This window comes from Apodemus sylvaticus, chromosome 3 (assembly GCF_947179515.1).
Source record: "Apodemus sylvaticus chromosome 3, mApoSyl1.1, whole genome shotgun sequence".
Classification (NCBI taxonomy): domain Eukaryota; kingdom Metazoa; phylum Chordata; class Mammalia; order Rodentia; family Muridae; genus Apodemus; species Apodemus sylvaticus.
The window spans coordinates 139,288,497-139,307,938 of NC_067474.1; the positions used below are offsets into that span (position 1 = coordinate 139,288,497).

Consider the following 19,442-nt stretch of genomic DNA (forward strand, 5'->3'; position numbering starts at 1 on the left):
GAGGACGAGCCAGTCCCAGGGCGAATGCTGGAAACATGCGTGTCTCGTGTCTCTCCTGGGCCCAGACAGACAGCTCGCTGCAGGCCGTGTCTGCATCTCTGGCTTATTGTGTTCAGGGACCTGTTGGCTCAACTGCTTCTGCAAAAGGCAAATTAAAGAGAAACCTCAGTAAGGGGGTCAGCTTTTCATCCCAACTGCCTGGAGTCTCTCTGGGGCCATCCTGATTACAGGGATGTGGAGATATGGAGTAGTGGGTCTCCTCTTGGACCTATAGTCTTGGAGCCAACAATCGTCTTCTATGATGGCATCTGTAGTCATAGCCAACTTGACTGTGCTATTTATATAACGTGTTCGAGAGATTCTACCACATGGGTACAATCTTAGGGGTTTAAAAAACAATCTTGAAAATCTAGGAACTGGGCTGGGGAGAGAGCTCAGTCAGTAAAATTCTTGCCATGCAAACACGAACACGCAAATACGTGTGAAAAAGCCAGGCCTGGTGGCATGTACTTAAATCCCAGTGTCTGAGTTAGGCTTTCATCTCTGTGAAGAGACACTATGACCATGGCAATTTACATAAAGGCAAACATTTCATTGGAGCTAGTTTACAGTTTCAGAGGTTAGTCTGTTGTCATCATGGCGAAAAGCATGGCAGCATGCAGGTAGACATGGGGCTGGAGAGCCTGAGGGCTCTACAATTTGATCCACAGGCAGCAGAAGGAGACTGAGCCACATTGGGCATAGCTTGAGAATAGGAGACATCAAAGCTCACTCCCACAGTGACACACTTCCTCCAACAAGGCCACACTTCCTAATAGTGCCACTCCCTATAGGCTGAGCATTCAAACACATGCCTCTATGGGGGGCCCTTCCTATTAAAACCAACACACCCAGTGGTGAAGAGAAAAAGAGCAGCAGAGCCCTGAAGCCCAATCAGCCGAGCCCACTTGATGAATTCCGGGTCAGTGGGAACGCCCGGCTCAAAATAAGGTGAAGAGTGTTCCTGAGAAAGACACCCAAGGTTGGCGTCTGGCTTCCATATGCACACATACACACAGGTACACATACACACAGGTACACATACACACAGGCACACATACACACAGGTACACATACACACAGGTACACATACACACAGGTACACATACACACAGGCACACATACACACAGGTACACATACACACAGGTACACATACACACAGGTACACATACACACAGGTACACATACCCACCAACATACCCACACTAATCTAATCCACAGGTGTTTCTGAGAACATGTTCTCACATACTGAAGAAAGAAGGAGTAATATAGAAGTCTGTCCAGGGACTCAGAGAATCCTGTCCCTCTTTTCCTCCTGCCCTGTGTCAGGGGTGAAAGGTGAGAGTGTTTTACAGGCCATGCAGGGGGGAACTCCCATAGCTGCAGAGCTGCTTGGAGCTGTGACCCCTGCCTTCTCAGACTTGAAGAACATCCTGTGATAAAGCACTGTCCACAGAGCAAACCCTTTTGGCAGCTTCTGCTGATTTCTGTGGTGTGGATTCCTCTGACTATGGCTGCCTTCAAGCTGCCAGCCAGCAGTATAAGCTCTGGATTCAAAAGTCCCTAAAGATTTAACTCCTGCCTCTCAAACCCTGGCAGGGGCCAACCTTGCAACATCTCTGCCTTTGGTGGCAGAAGAGAATTTGCCACTTAGTCATACTAACAATATACTTAGTGCTCCTGGACCTCTCTTTTCTCTTGTATAAAACAGGGCAATAATAGTCTCTGTCTCTCAGGGCTATAGAGGTTTTTGGGAGTGTGTGACAAAGGGCAGGGGTTGGACTAAGTGTGTTCCTCTTACACAATCAGTTTCTGTTATGACTGTCATTATTTTACACACTGGGCTTTCAGGAAAAAGCTATTCGAAGACAGTGTCCCAGCTGTGTCTCAAGCTACCCGAGCTCATATCTTCTGGGACACCACACACACATACACACACACACACACTCACACTCACTCACCCTATCCCATTTCCTCGGCGGCCCTGGTGTCATTGCTCCATTTTATTAAAGCAGAAAGCAGTGACAATTATTTTCATAATGAACTGGCTCTTCAAATTAATGCCAATTACACTATGCAATCATGATTAAGATTGTGCATTAATCAACGGTGCCAACCTACTTATTAGCCTCTTTAAATACTGCTCGTGAGGAATGTATGGGAAGGGAGAGAATGGAGATGAGCCAGGGGAATCGGGGGAGCTGTCTCCAAGTGTGGCAGGAGCACTCTTCAGAAGCCAAAGCCCTAAGGAGCTTGTGCCCCACAGAGGCAGAACTTGTGCCCCACGGGGACGGGGCTTGTGCCACACAGAGGTGGAGCTTGTGCTCCACAGAGGCGGGGCTTGGATCAGAACCCAGCCCACCAGACACCTGGGCTTCTGAAACTGAGTTCTGCAGAGGATGGGAAGACCAAGAAGGGAGAGGGTAGAAGGGTACCTTTGACTGTGTGTAGACGAGATTAGAACCCTTCTCCTCCAACTAAAGAGACATGCAGGTGGCACCTCCCCTCCAAGTGTCACCTGGGTCATATGTCAGAGCCCATGGATGCAGGGTCTGAGGCAGGGATGAAGGTCTATGGTGTCTCTAGAGTAGATGGATGGGCAAGTAGGTTAGAGGAAGAGGAAGACTAGGGGAATGAGGTAGCCTCAGCTAAGGTTTGGCATTTTATTGAAACATCCATTGGGGTCATGAAGGGGTTGCTTTCATGACAGAGTTAGGTCACTGCAACAAAGAACCGCTTGCCCAGTAAGGCAAGAATGTTTGCTCTCTGGACTTCTACAAGAAAAGACTGTCAACACCTTTCCTGGGATATGGAAAGTCAAATTCCTTCCATTTGTCTAAATCATACTGTTTGCTCCCGTAATGGCTGCCTTTTGAGACTCAGCACATCAACACGCTCAGCTTTGCTGGTTTAGTTCTTCCTTGGAGGTGCAGTCAAGCACTGGGTGTGCACCCTGCTCTGAGCATAGAAAAGCAAATCTTGGGACCATGGAGGCGCTTCCTTTGGTGGAGATGGCTGGGTCTGAGCAAGACATGCTGTCTCTGGAGCCTGAATGGGGAATCTTTCTACTGTTGTGCATCAGAATGGAGCACAGTCGTGCCCGCTGCCCACTGGTCACGGTCAGCCGTGGAAACCAGGACCCACGATCATGAGGATCCAGTGGTGGGTCGGCACAGGGCAGATGTCAGCAGGTTTCACAGAACGGGATGATGTAGGCTTAGTCTCGGCCTTTGTGGAGTCCTGCCAAAAAAAAAGACTGTGCCCCCCACAGCCTTAGGGTGTGCAGGGGGAGCTTTCTTCTTATATGAAGCAACCAGACTCCAGTTCTTGGTTTTATTTTGTTTCATTTGGGTTTTTTTGTTTTGTTTTGTTTTCCAGAGAGGGGTTCTCTGTGTACCTTTGGCTATCCCGGAACTCACTCTATAGACCAGGCTTGTCTCAATTTGAGAGATCTGCCTGCTTCTACAGAACTCTGAAGTGCTGGGATTTTTTTATTTTTAATTTTCTTTTAAAAAAAATCTTATCTGGTATTTATCCATTTGTTTGCTTTTGCGTTTAGCATATATGTGTATGTGTGTGCAGAGGTCAGAAGAGGACTGACTTCCTGTGTTCTGCAGTCAGTCTCTGACTCATTCCCTTGATACAGGGTCTCCCACTGAGCCTGGAACAAACTCTAGTGAGCCCCACCTCTGCAACCCCAGGCCTGTAACAATGGAGTCCCAGTTCCGGCTCTACACATAGATGAGGGACTCAAATTCCAGCATAGCACATACTCTTTCTCACTGAGCCATCTCTTCAGCTCATACACTGTACACACATACGTGTATACACACACACACACACACACACTTTGTAAAAATATTTTGAAGCAACAGTACATATTTGCTATAAATAATTTGGAAAACTTCAGAAGGTGTGAAGATCAAAATAATCCATTAGCCCCTTGTACCCAGACTTAGTCAAAGGTAGCGTTTGGATGCAAATCTTTCCAGCTTTTTTTTAAATCTGATTTTCCTTTGATAAACAAACATCCGTATGATATAATTTGCAGGGTTTAGGGGAAGACGATAGCTGCCCTCTGCTTTCTAAACATTCTTTAAGAGCGTTTTAAAGCCTCTCCTACTCTCCAAGCCTTTCCTCGACACGGAAGGCTTACCAAACAATAGCACAAGCACGCGCTCCATTACGTTTATACTTTCTAGAAAGTACCACTGTTAACATTTTGGTGTGTGTCCTTCTGGTGTGTCCTTTTTTATTTTAATTGGAATCGCATTAAATTTATAAATTAATTTGAAGAGAACTGACATCTTTACAATATTGAGCCAGCCCTTCCGGGAGTAAGTTATGTCTCCCCATTTATTCAAGTCTTCTTTTATGTCCCCCAGTAAAGTTTTGTACTTGGCTTGATGGAGGAATTGCACATTTATTGTCAAGCATTTTACTATTTTTTTTCTGTTGCTTTTGTGAGTAGGGTCCTTTTTATTCCTCGCAATTCCTTGCTGTTTATGACCAAGGCACAGGACGGCCGTATGTTTTTGGCTATTCTTATGTTAGCCCTTGAGTGTGCTCCGGGCTTAGTTGCTTCTGTTTTCATCTGATTTCCTTGAGTTTTTGAGAGAACTGTTATAAGTATCATCTGCAAGTAGTGAGAGTGTGTGTGTGTGTGTGTGTGTGTGTGTGTGTATCCTCAGGTGTTATAACTGGTAGGCTAATGTCCTTTGCCAAGGAGTGGATTTGCTTTTTACTCTTTAACCTACTCACCTTTCCTCAATTTCCTTTTATTACTTTTATTTATTTAAGCCTCTCTGTGTCAGGGTACGTGTGTGTGTGTGTGTGTGTGTGTGTGTGTCTGTTCACATACACACACATGCTTGTGTGTCTATGTGGAAGTCAAAGGACGAACTCAGATGGCATTCCTCAGGGGCTGCCAACCTTCTTTAGACAAGGTTTTTCCCTGGCCTGAAACGTATCTAGTGGTCTGGCTGGGTCCTCCTATCTCAGCCTTCCCAAGACGAGCACTACAAGCTCTTCAGTTTTGGAATGCAGCATTTGTTTTTTGTTACCTGGCATCCAGGGATCGAACTTGGGATTGCAAGCATTTAGCCAAATTATCCCACCCCCGCCCTCAGCTCCACCCCCTCTGTTTCTCTATTCAATAGACTTAGGTTGAGGAGAAAGTTTTCGGCTCACAGCAAAATAGAGCAGAAGGCATGGAGATGTCCCACGTCCCCTGTTCGTACATGCTCACAGCCTTCTCTGTGGCCATTGACAGGCACGCGCATGGTGTGTTCCTTCCAAGTGCTGGTCTTGCATTGACACGCTGTTTCAGCGTGTGAAGGTTCACTTCCCGTATTGAACACTATGGGTCTGACAAATCCATACTGACAATGAGTTCACCACCGCAGTCATGCAGAGCAATCCTAGTGCCCTAAAATGTCTCTGCGCTTCCTCCCACGCAGCTCCCCGCAACCCCCAGTCCCTGGTGACTGCTGACCTCTTTACTATCGCCACGTGACCCCTTTCCAGAATACTGCTGGAACATCCAATTTGCAGCCCTTAAGAAGAAACCTAAGTTTCTTCTATGTCTTTCCCATCTTTTCAAGGTTTGATGTAAGCGTGGGCTAATAACTCACGGTGTGAATATCCCTGCTGCTTTGTCCATTCACCTAGTGAAGAGCATCCTGCTTGCCTCCAAGTTTGAACAGTCTTAAATGAAGCTGCTATAAACACCTTTGTACAGGCTTCTAAGTGGACTTAGGTCGGCAGTGCCTTTGGGTAAATTCCAGAGAGCACAGCCGTCGGATTAGATGACAAGCACATGTTTGATTTTTCTCAGGAGGCTAAGGCAAGGATGCTAGATTGTTATGAGTTTGAACCCAGCCTGGGCTACAAAATGAGCTTCAGGCCCTGGGATGAGGCATTGAAAAGAGTATGTTGAATCTTATAAGCAGCTGGAATCCGAGTTCTGCGCCCCTCCATCAGGGCTGTTTCTGCGGCTCCTTGACTCCACCAGTATTTACTATTGTCAGGGCATGACTTCCCTTCCTTGTTGCTATGACCAAATGTCTGACAAGAAGCCCTGTAAGGGAGAAGGGCTTGTTTGGCAGCGGCATGGGATGGGTGCTTAGACCAGAGTCAGCAAACAGAGAGAGGAGAATGTTAGGGCTCAGCTCCAGGCTTTCTCTGTGCCCCCCTCCCCTTTTATTCTGTCAGGCACTCCAGCCTAAGAAAGGTGTCCTGGACATATACCCAGAGGATTCCCCAGCATGCAATAAGGACACATGCTCCACTATGTTCATAGCAGCCTTATTTATAAATAGTCAGAAGCTGGAAAGAACCCAGATGTCCCTCAATGGAGGAATGGATACAGAAAATGTGGTATATTTACACAATGGAATACTACTCAGCAATTAAAAACAATGAATTCATGTAATTCTTAGGCAAATGGTTGGAACTGGAAAATATCATCCTAAGTGAGGTAACTCATTCACAAAAGGACACACATGGAATGCAGTCACTGGTAAGTGGATATTAGCCCAGAAGCTCTGAATACCGAAGACACAACTCACATATCAAATGACTCCCAAGAAGAAGGAAGGAGAGGACCCTGGTCCTAGAAAGGCTTGATGCAGCATTGTAGGGGACTGCCAGGACAGGGAAGTGGGAGGGGGTTGATTGGGCAAAGGGTGGAGAGAAGAGGGCTTATGGGACTTATGGGGAGGGGGGAACTGGGAAAGGGAAAATCATATGGAATGTGTAAACAAAGAACATGGAAAATTTTAAAAAGAAAGAAAGAAAAAAAGAAAGAAAGAAAAAAGAAAGAAAGAAAGAAAAAAGAAAGAAAGAAAAAAGAAAGAAAGAAGGAAAGAAAGAAAGAAAGAAAGAAAGAAAGAAAGAAAGAAAGAAAGAAAGAAAGAAAGAAAGAAAGAAAGAAAGAAAGAAAGAAAGGTGTCCACCAGGTTTTGGTCTCCTTTCCTCCTTCTCCTCTTCTTCCTCCTCTTTCTCTTCCTCTTCTTCTTCTTGTTCCTCCTTTTCTCCCTTCCTCCTCCTCCTCCTTCTTCCTTCCCTTCTTTTCAAGACAGGGTTTCTCTGTGTAGCCTTGGCTGTCCTGGAACTCTCTCTGTAGACCAGGCTGGCTTCAAACTCAGAGATCTGTCTGCCTCTGGTGTGTGCCCACCATGGCCACTGCCTTGCAGATCTTTTCTTCTTAACACTCTCTGGAAACGCCCAAGGCACATCCAGAGGCGTGTCTCCTAGGTGACTCTAAACAAGCTAGCAGTGAAGGTGAGCCGTCCCAGCCAGGGTTCTAGATTCGGGCTGTTCTCCTAGACAGGCTGTTGTCTCCATTACAAGGACACTATAGGACACGGTGCCTTTTCTCTTGCCTGCTCACCTTCTGTATATCTTCCACAATGAGCTGCTTGTTACTGTCTTTGACCCGTTTTTATGTTTTTTTTTGTTTGTTTGTTTGTTTTCTTACTTTCAAGTGTGTTTTGGATAATAGCCCTTTACCCAAAGCATCCCGACTCGACCCGACCCGTGGCTTGCCCTCACTCTTCTAAGCACCTCTTGCAGCAGAGACGATTTTAATTTTGATTGAGTCCAGCCTATCACGTCTTGGTTTTATGGAGCGAGACTTTGACATTATATTAAAAAGTCATTGCCAAAGCCAAGTCCGAACTTCGTTCTTGTGTCCTTCTAGGGTGTCATAGGTCATACGACTCATCTTATTTTATGAAAGATGTAGAATCCATGTTCAGATCTTGTTTTTTTTTTTTCACATCGGTATCCAGACATATGATATCTGCGTCTTCTTTGTTGCCTTTGCTCTGGTGGCAAAGATCAGCTCCATGTTTTAAACTACACCTTTGAATTTTTTTTAAAATCAGTTTTGTTGTCTTCTTCAAATAGACCCTATACAAATTTTTCTAGATTTAGTAAATATTCCTTTTCTTTGATTGCAAATGTGGGTAGTATCATGGGGTTTTTAATTTTTCAAATCACTTTTTTTTTGCTAGAATATAGGAAAAAGCAGTCAGCATTGTTTGAATTCTTGGGCTGATAGTGCTTGGTATGACATCTGCATTGTCTGTTCATGTCATAGCATGTGTCAGAACTTATTCTTTTTGTAACTGAATAACATTCTCTGTGCATAAAGTACCATAGACTGCTTACCGCCCCATTTTCTGGTGTACATGTTGTTTTGTTCCTGTGTTTTTACTATTGTGAGTAAAACACCCGTTCACATGGGTGTACAGGTCCCTGCTTATGTTACTGCTGTTCTTTGAATATATTCCCATGCATGGAATGGCAAGGCCATATCCTATTATAAAAATCTATTTCTGAAATACTGCTCTACAGAGTAGCTGGACCATTTATATCTCTACCAAAAGGATACATGAGTCCCAATTTTTCCAAGCCTTCATCTAAGTCATTTCTTCATAAGCGCATTTTTGCATTTATTTTATTACTAAAACTGCATTTAGGTGTATGTGGTCTATGTGTGGGGAGGGGGTCGGTGCCTTCCGCGATGCACACATGCAGATGTCAAAGGGCTACTTGTGGGAGTCAATTCTTCACCCCACCATGTGGATCCTGAGGACTGAACTCAGGTCGCCATGCTTGTGACAAGGGTGTTCACTGGCTGAGCCATTTCACCAGACCATTCAGCAGCATTTTTAATAGTGTCTGTCTTGAGTGTGACAGTTTCATCACTTTGATTTTAATTTGCATTTCCCTAGAGATTAGTGATGTTGAACATCTCTCAGGTACCTTGTTGGCCATTTCTGTATCTTCTTTGGGAAACAAAGTGCCTGTTCAAACCTTTCAGCCACTCTGTCAGTCAGACCTCCTGTCCTTATTTATTCATAGATTTTTTATGTATATTTTAAACCTTTATTTTTGTTTTATGTGTGCCTTAATTGGAGTTTCTATTGCTATGATAAAACACCACAACCAAATGTGATTTGAGGAAGAAAGGATTTATTTGACTTTCATATCCTAAATCACAGCTCACTGAGAGAAGCCAAGGCAGAAACTCAGTCTGGGCAGGAATCCCGAGGCGGGAGCCCAGAGAGGCAGGAGCCCAGAGAGGCAGGAGCTGAGGCAGAGGCCATGGAGGGTTGCTGCTTGATGGCTTGCTCCTCGTGGCTTGCTCATCCTACTTTCCTAGAGAACCCAGGCCCATCAGCCCACAGGAGGCATTGCTCACAATGGACTAGAAAATGCCCCCAGGTGTGCCTACAGCCTAATCTTATAAAGGCATTTTCTCAGTTGAGGTTCCCGTCTCTCAGATGACTATAGCTTGTGTCAGGCTGGTAAAATTTAGCCAGGATTATGTGTATTCATGCTCTGCCTACATATATGTCTGCATACTATGTGCATGCAAGTATGGAAGCCAAAAGAATTCATTGGCTCCCCTGGGATTAGAGTTACAGATGGTTGTGAGCTACCATGTAGGTGCTGGGAACCCAATCCAGACCATCCGGAAGGGCATGAGCGCTCTTAACCACAGAGCCATCTCTCTAGACTCAAGGAAAACACCTTAAAGAAGGAAGGAGTTACCTAGGCTCAGAGCGTTAGAATTTCCCTCATGCTCGGTTGTTTCCGTTGCTGTGGACCTGAGGTGGGGCTGAGCACGTGGTGGGGAAGTGAAACAGTTCACTTCATGGCCAACAGGAAGCAGAGAGGGTCCAGGAAGTGACAAAGTGATATAGCCCAAGGGGTCACCGTAGTGACCTATGTCCTCCAGCAAGGCCACACCCCCTAATGTTTTCAGCCAGATTAGCATCACCAGCTGGATATCAGGTTTCAACAGATAAGCCTGATGAGGGGGGGGGGGCGCCGGTGGAGCATGGAACATTAAAATCATAGCATCCAGGGTTTTAAAAACCGATTTGTTCATTTTACTTTGTATACAAGTATTTTTGCCTGTAAATGATGTATGTGTACACCATTTGTGTGCCTGGTGCCCATAGAGGCTGGAAAAGGAGAGTTGATCCCCTAGAATTAGTCACAAATGGCTGTGAGCTGCCTTGTGGGTGCTGGGAATTAAACCCCAGTCCTCTAGAAAAGAGAGTCAGTGCTCTTAACCACTGAGCCATCCTCCAGGCCCATAGCATCCAGCTCTTTTGTTTGTTTTGTTTTGTTTTATTTTGTTTTGTTTTTCAAGACAGGGTTTCTCTATATAGTCCTGGCTGTCCTGGAACTCATGCTGTAGACCAGGCTGGCCTCGAAGTCAGAAATCCACCTGCCTCTGCCTCCCAGAGTGCTGGGATTAAAGGTGTGTGCCACCACTGCCCGGCAGCATCCAGCTTTAAATTAGGTTTTTGTTTAGGTGTTTTGGACATTCGTTGTATATCCTAGATGTCAGTCTTTTGTCTGTTATGTCGGGTAAACACTCAGCAAGCTCCAGGTTACTTTTCTTAATTGTGTATTTAGATGCATACTTGGTTGGTTTTTCACTAAGTTCCATTTGTCTAGTTTATCTTCTGCTGCCAATGCTTTTGCCGTCAGCATCCAAGAAATCAGCTGCCAAATCCCACGTCGTAATGCTCTTGCTTTGGCCCCATTTTCTTCTATGAGTCTGGTTGGAGACCTTATATTTAGTAAGTGGAAAGTTTGAAATTAGGAACTGAGGGTTTTCTAAATTTGTTCCTTGTCAGGATTGCTTAGGTTATTCAGAGTTCAGTGAGTGTCTGTGTTGATTTTTAGGATGGAGTTTTCTGTTTTCACAACAACAAACAAGCATCAGGGTTTTGACTGGATTGCAATGACTCTGTAGATTGTTGGGGCAATATCGATACCTTGATATCATGTTGCCTAAATCCACAGGGTGTGTTTCTCTTTAGTTACATTTTCTTTAACTTTGTTCAGCAATAATTTGTACTTTTCATCATCAAAGTCTTTTATATCTTTGGTTAAGTCAAATTACAAGTATTTCACTGTTTAAAAAATTATTAGTCTGGGGGCTGGAGAGACTTCTCAGTGTTTTAGAGTGCCTCTACTCTTGCAGAGGACTGGAGTTTGGTTTCTACATCTATATGGACTGTCATACAACCTCCTGGAGGTAACTCCAGCCCCAGGGGATCTGACAACCTCTTCTGGACTCTGCTGCCATTAGCACATTTGCACATGTGTGTGTTTATGCATACACGCACTACGTACACACACTTGGGCATGCACATACATATAATTAAAAACAAAATTTTAGATCTTATGGATACATTTTCATACTTTTGATGACATTGGACGTGGAATTGTATTTATAATTTTTCTTTTAGATGATTCATTATTAATGTACAGAAATGCAACTTTATCATCTTGACTTAATATTGCACTTTACAAAACTTACGAATTCTAAGGGTTTCTATGAAGGATTTGGAATTCACACATACAAAATCATATCTGCATATAGAGGTAATATTACCCTTTTGTTTCTAATTTAGGTGTCTATTTCTTTTTCTTGCTCTTTGTAAATGCATTTGAGACACTGATGTTTAAAGCCAAATTTCATATAGTTAGGTTAATAATTCCATGTTTCTTGACGTTTTTCTGTCTACTACCCTGGCTGTCATATTTTAGTTTGCTACTCTTTCTCCATCTTTTGCTTTATCAAACAGATTTTATGATTCTAGAACCTTCCATCTCTTAGAGTGTCAGCTGTACTCTCTCTTTGATTCATTGGTTCTCAACCTTCCTAATGCTGTAACCCTTTCATACAGTTCCTCGTGCGTGGTGACTCCCTGTATTAGTTGGGGTTTTTACTGCTGTGAACAGACACCATAAAGGAAAACATTTCATTCGAGCTTGCTTGCAGTTTCAGAGCTTTAGTCCATTGTCATCATGGGGAGAAGCATGGCAGCATGCAGGCGGACATGGTGCTGGAGGAGCCGAGAGTTCTACATCCTGGTCCACAGTTCTGTGGACCACCGCAGCAGGAGACTGTGCACCACCTTGCGTGTAGCTTGAGCATCTGAGACCACAAAGCCTCCCCTGATAGTGACACACCTTCTCAATCAAATCATCATCTCCAGATACTGCCACTTCCTATGGGCCAGGCATTGAAACACCTGAATCCATGGAGACCATTCTTATTCAAGCCACCACACCCCCAGCCATAAAATTATTTTGTTAGTACTTCATAGTTGTAATTTTCTGCTATGAATCATAGTGTAAATATCAGGAAATATCAGATAAGCAGGATAGCTGATATATGACCTGAAGGAGAGGTTGTTCAACCCTCCCCCACCCGCAAAGGGGGTCAGGAGCCACTGGTTGCAAACGAACCCCCTGATTTAGTGGTCTCTGCAGTTTTTAAAGCACATTTACAACTAACACACACTCTCTCCCAAGTGACAAGCTAGTACCTTCTTAGGGCAATTCTCCCATCCATTCTGGCATCTGTGATGCCATTTATTTGACTTATGAATAAGTATGTGTGTGTGTGTGTGTGTGTGTGTGTGTGTGTGTAATTTTAACTATTTAAAATAAAGCAGTTATTTGTTAAATCAAGTCAGAATGAGAAAAAATGATTTCGCCTTCATTTAATTTCTCCTCAGTGTTTTTCATTCTCTGCTTTGGCCTCATTTCCGACCTACATCATTTCCCTCCTCTCTCTAAACGTCTTTGTACATTTCCTGAAGTGCAGGTCAACTGTAAATAACTTCCTTTCACTTTAGCTGTTATTTCTCTTCACATTTGAAGGATAATTTCTCCAGGTAAACAATTCTGGGCTGGTGTTTATTTCCTTCTGCACTTTAAATATTTCACTCCACTTTTTTTTTTTAACAAGGTGGTCTCGAGATGTCAAATATAATTCCATCCTTGCCAATCGGTATAGAAGGTGTGTTTTTCCTCTGTATTCTGACGGGATTCTTTTCTGACATAATTTTTTTTTTTTTTTTAATGTATATGGGGACACTGTTGCTGTCCTCAGACACACACCAGAAGAGGGCATCAGATCCCATTACAGATGGTTGTGAACCACCATGTGGTTGCTGGGAATTGAACTCAGGACCTCTGGAAGAGCAGTCAGTGCTCTTAACCATTGAGCTATCTCTCCAGCCTGACAGAGTTATTTTTAATCTTTCCCTTTCTGCTATTTAAAAAATAGTTTGGCGCTCCTGGGGCCAGGGTTCATCCGACACAAGGTTTCCCAAGCATCCTAAGCTTAGGTTGAGTGGTTGACATTAATTTGGGAGGCATTTTCATTAATTATTGTTTTCATTATATCTTCTCACAACTCTCCTGCAATTCCCTTTAAAAACAAACAAACAAGTGGCCCCTTGTTCTGGAAAGAGTCAGTGAAGCAGTATTCGGCAAAACCAGAACGGGGAAGTGGGAAGGGGTGGGTGGGAGGACAGGGGAAGAGAAAGGGGCTTATGGGACTTTCGGGAAGTGGGGGACTAGAAAAGGGGAAATCATTTGAAATGTAAATAAAAATTATATATTCGAATAAAAACAAACAAACAAACAAACAAATTTTTGTTTTGCACAATACCGTTGAAACAACCTAGGTTCTCAGGTATTGTGTCCCATTGCTTTCTCCTCCTCATGCCTACCCTCAGTTTTTGGTTTTGAATATTTCGACTGAGGTTTCCTCAAGCTCACAGTCATCCTGCCAACAGGCCACGCCCTGAATCTTTGTTTCTGTCACTGTGCTTAGCTCGCTGGCATTCTTTTTTATCTCCTTTTCACAGAAATTCATCGTCTTCCATGTTGTCCACTTTGCTGCGAGAGCCCTCAGCATATTGATTGACATGGTTGTTTGGAACTCCTAGTAGGACAATTCCAACATACTTGTGATCTCTGTGTTTGATTCTGATACTTGTGTATATTTTTTGCTAGTGAGTGCGTAATGTTCTCCAGTCCTGTGATTGAGATCAGTCCTTTCCCCTTCCTTTCTTCCTTCCTTCCTTCCTTCCTTCCTTCCTTCCTTCCTTCCTTCCTTCCCCTTTTCGATGTTCACATTTGCAGGTGTGTGCCCCACAGGCATGCTTGCACACATATGCACATACATGTAGAGACCTGAGGCTGATGTTCAAAGTCTTCCCCAACCACTCATCCACTGAGGCAGACTGTCTGGCTCTAGCCAGCTTGTTCCAGGAATCTCCCATCTCTGCCTTTTCAGTGCTGGTATTACAGGGGAACTTCTGCTCCCTCCTGGCCTTGACATGGGTGCTGTAGATCTGAGTTCTAGTCCTCCCACTGAGAAGCAGATGCTTTCCCCGCTGAGCCACCTTCCCAGACCCAGGATGAGTGAGTCTGAGCTTTTCCTCGAGCCGGTGACGCCTCCCAAGTATTTCTCTCCCCCACCCCGGGTGAAGCATGAGAATCTGAGTCTCCCTCCCATCAGGTCCGCCAGGGTCTCCTCACGCTCCAGCAGCTTCGGCAAAGTCGAATTTCCCTTGAGACGGACCTTGCAGGGAAGAAGAAACATCTTTGACGTGTTTTAAAATCGTTCCTGTTGCCTTCCCCTGTTGAATCCACATGGGAGTGTCTCCATCCCAGGATTCACTATGAGGACCTGGAAAGGTTCAGGGTGTGGAACCCGGAAATGTGGGGACCTGGTCAATGGTGTGCCCTGCAGGCTTTGTCCCTCCGGCTTATCTACAGTGAGGCTCCAGCAACTTGCCAATTGCAATTTGTGTTTTCCTACTGGATCTCATGATGGGTTCTGTTGCCAGATCGCTCTCTATTTCTTTCCATTTAGATGGAACAAAATTCCCGACAGAACAATGTAGTGGAAGAAGGCTTTATTTTTTGCCTTACAGTTTTGTGGTATGGAAGATTCAGCTTGTGGAACTCCATGTGTGGAGGCAGGAGCTGGTAGATCGCTTGTTATATCTCTGGGTCAGATCAGGAATCTGGAATCTAAGACCTCAGGCCTGAACTGGGGGCAGCTATAGCCTTCTAGCCTTGTCTCTATGGTCCTATGCCTGATAGCTAGGCCCTATATGTATGCGAAAGATTTCACAGCTTCCCAAAACAGCGCTCCCAACTGGAGCCCAAGTATTCAAGCACACAAGTCTGTGTTTCCCATTAAGGATTCAATATACTGTGATTCTTCCATCCTCTGGTCTCTCTGGCCAGTTCTAGAGAAGATCGTTGTTTTGGGGCTTCATGCTTGCAGACTCAAGAAAAGTTGTCATTAGATGGTGTGATGAGTTTTTCCCAAGCTTTTCATATGGCCGATCGGAAACTGGAAGCCACATTTTTTTTTCTTTTAGTTTTCCCAAATAACGCAAACAATCCAAGTACCCATCAGCGGGCAGATGGAGAGATGAATTGTGGTATGTCTGTGCTCAGTCATGATAGTTAGCACTGACACATACTACACACTGATAAAGCTAAACACACTGAGCGCTAGAAGCCAGACCCAGAGAAACGCCCACTGTGTGATTCCATTTGTGTGAAATGTTCAGGGAAAAAAAATATTTATTTAAAGACAAAAGGCAAATTAGTGGTTTCCTGGGGCGACTGGTGCAAACAGTGAAATGACCACAGGGAGTATTATGGGATAGTGGAGAAATTCTGAAATCGGGCTGCAGTCTGCCTGCATGACTTCTTACTCAGAACCACCATATACCCCAAACAGGTCAGTTTTGTGGAACACAAGCAGTATCTCAAGAAAGCTCATTACTAAAAGAATAAAGGCTTGTCTATAAACACGTGACAGTATTAAATAGGCGATGGTTCCCCTTGCCCGGTGACCCACGCCCACCCGATCCTGTTTTACCCTTCTTCCCTTCCTGGATATCCTCAGAACTGCAGCAACAGACACATCATGGACATTTCCACATTGACACAACTTTTGAAAATAGCTGCACATGGTGATACATGTCTTTAGTCCCAACACTCAGGAGGCAGAGGCAGGAAGATCTCTGAGTTTGAGTCCAGCCTGGGTTATAAAGTAAGTTCCAGGATAGCCAGAGCTATGTGGAGGAACCCTATCTCGAAACAACAACAACAACAACAACAACAACAAACTTTAAAAATGATTTCGGAGAATTATAATATAATTACATCACCTCCCCCTTTCTCTCTCCTCCCTCCACACCTCCAATGTCCTTTCTTTGCTCTTTCTCAAATTCATGATCTTTTTTCCTTTAATTATACATACATACATGTACACGTCACACATATGCATACAGTTCATGTAATATGTTATATATATCATATGTTCTATATAATATTATATATTATATATTGTATATATGAAGCACATACACACATATTTATGTTTTCATGGCTGACTGGTTGGTATTGGATAGTCAATCTGTGTACCCTTCTCTGAGGAAGAGCATTTCTCCTGCTCTCAGCATGCCTTAGTTGCCTGTGCTTCTTGTCTAGGGTTGAGGCCTGGAGAGATTTCCTTCTTCCATGTTAGCATGTCTGACAAGGTATTAAGCTTGTTCAAGTCTTGTTTAGGCAGTCGTGTTTGTGAAATTCCTTGGGTCTAGCTTCTCTGACATTTCTCAGAGACACGACCTCCTGGACCTCCGCTCTTTCTGTCTCCTCTTCTGCAGCGATCCCTGAGTTTTAGGGGCAGGAGTTGTGCTGAGGTTGTATCCATTGTGACTGAGCTCCACGGCTCTGCATTTTCATTGGTTGTAGTTTTCTGTAACAGCCTCCATCTGTTACAAAGAGCAGTTTCTCTGATGAGGAACCATATCGTTAAAGTTTTACAGATCCACGGCTATGCATGGCTTACCACCCCCTGGTTGGGTATTTCTAGATGTTGTCCATACATGGCCGTTAGGAAAAGCAGGGTACGCCATTCTCCCCGTCTGCCAACAAAGAAGCAGGTGCCCATGTGTTTTCCTCTGCCTTCCCCTTTTGCCCATCAGATGAGCTACACTGACGTCTTGTTGATGTCAACAGGAAGAGTTTATTTAGTTAGGAAAGGTGACACCTGTCTCCATCCTCCGCTAGCATTGTTTTTCTTAGTGGATTACCAATACTTGCGGCTGCACCTGCTTACACCAGGCCGGCTGTCTTTTGTGCCGATCCTAAGTGCTTTTTATAACATTAACTTTTATGATGTTATCTATGGTTAGCCTCTTGCCGTTCAAGGTGATTTGGGTGCAGAGAAGTCTAGTGTTACTTCCAGTCTTTCTCCCACATTTTCTGACTTTCTTGAAATGCTTAGGCGGGCTTCTTCCTCCCCAACATTATATACTATTTGCCCATATTTTATATTTTTGACAATTTTATAGTGTTCTCTTTTCACCTTTCTTTTTTTTTTTTCTGAGACAGGGTTTCTCTGTGTAGCTCTAGCTGTCCTGGAACTCACTCTGTAGACCAGGCTAGCCTCAAACTCAGAAATCCGCCTGCCTCTGCCTCCCAAGTGCTGGGATTAAAGGCTGCGCCACCACTGCCCGGCTCTTTTCACCTTTCTCTTATTTTTCTTGTTGATCTTTAATTCATCCAGAATTTATTAATATTGGAATCTAGAGAACCAGGCATGTACCTCAGTGGTAGAGTGCTCGCCTAGCATGTATGAAATCCTAGGTTCAGTCCGTGTATCGAAAAGAAAAGAACTGAAATCCCCAAAACCCAGAATAATTGTCAGGATACAATTAATGAATAATTCATTCTTTTTCTGCTGTGAAACGTCCTTTTCATTCATGTTTTAGATACTTGTCTCTGCCTGAGCTCTTTCTACCACTTTTTATCTTAGTCTCTTGATCCTCCGTGTCTTCAGACGCTAGTACAACACTGTTTTAATTATTCTGGCTTAATGATATATTTTAAAATCTGATAATAATACAAGTCACCTTTCATCATTTGTGTAAAGACATTTTTTCAGTCATTATCTAACGTTCAGCCTTCCCATTTAAGTCTTTTTTCCAAGTACAAGAGAAGTCATGACTCAAGTTGAAGTAAACTGAAAAATTACTTTGGAGAAGACTGAGACCCAAAACTTTACTTTCCAAGGAACAGCAGCGTTGGGGCTACGTGTGTCTGTCTCTCTGTCTCTTTCTCTTGGTTTGTTTCACTGACTCCCACGAGGGTCTTCTTATGTATTAATGGCATGTCTGAAACTCACAGCAGTCCTCCTGCTTCAGCCTTCTGAGTGCTGGGATCCAAGGCATGTGCCACCACTTCCGGTTTGATTATCTCTCCTACTGAAGGTATTTTCTTTGTTGTCCTCATTTGTAAACTATTGGAGTTGCATATTTGTCGTTGCATTATTATCTGTCTGATATTTGTGCTGATGTCAGCCACCCTTTTGCTGTTAAGTTTCCCTGTGAGTTCTCACTGATATTAAAGAGGCACTAACTAGCCAGGTGGTGGTGGCTCACACCTTTAATCCCAGCACTTAGGAGGCAGAGGCAGAGGCAGAGGCAGAGGCAGGTGGATCTCTGTGAGTTTAGCGCTAGCCTGGTCTACAGAGCCAGTTCTGGGACAGGCAGAGATATAGAGAAACCCTGTCTAGAAGCAAAACGGAACAAAAAAGTGCTGACTAGCCATTTAACTCCCTGTAACAGCTCTTGCCTGTCTTTGTGGTTGGGGACTATTTATTTATATATGTATGTATTTATTTATTGCTTGCCCATTGCTTCCACTGGTGTGATAGTAGCAGTGATGCTTGGGGGCGACCCACCAATTCCTGATCAGATCTGAGACCTGCTCCATGGGAGGGATATATGCGGCTATAAACCCTGCTCAAAAACTACAGCTGGGGCTCTCACAGGCCTTACAGGTGAAATCTGCTGCTGATGCTTTGATAAATGCTCATGCAGTTAAGCCGCCTTCTAAATTTTTCCTGCTTATACCCACAAATTACAACCTGGGTCCGAAAAGCCTCCATGGACTCCGTGCAGTAGTCAAAGCAGTGATTCACAGTCGGCCAAAGTGCTGAGAATAAATGTCTGTTGAGTTTTGGACCCTTAGAAGGCAGCTCCTTTTGAGGCCCAGGGAGAGATGCTGAAGAGGAGGCAGGAAGACAATAGGAGCCCGAGGTTAGGGAGGATAGGGAGGAGAGCTGTGATGTGCTGACTGATGACTGTGGCGGGGGCCATCACGAACATTCAGCACTCGAGACCACCTGCTCAAGACCCATAGATAGCATGCAAAAAGAAAACAATCATGGAATCAGGGCAAGTGCGGGGGCGGGGGGGGGGGGCTGAGAGATAGCGGCGGGGCGTGAATATGTTCACAATACATTAACATTTATATCATGTGCAAATAGTAACCTGCACCTTTGCCAGAGCCATGCCTCTCCTCGGTTCACTTTCAATCTCGGTTTTTTCCTGCTTAGTGGCTTGGCAGTGTGAGTCTTCACTAACACATTTTAAAAATTTTTTTCCTTTGACAAAAAGGCCTTTAAAGTTTCCTAAGGTATTATTTAGTGTGATATCAAGGCTGATATGAGCTAAAGTTGCTTGAAGGGAGT

At 44.1% G+C, this 19,442-nt stretch overlaps 1 protein-coding gene across 1 annotated transcript in view; it reads left to right on the plus strand.

Moving 5' to 3' along the window:
- The window catches only part of Grik3 (glutamate ionotropic receptor kainate type subunit 3), a 216,048-nt gene that overhangs the window by 112,515 nt on the left and 84,091 nt on the right, over nucleotides 1-19,442 (plus strand). The window lies entirely within an intron of this gene.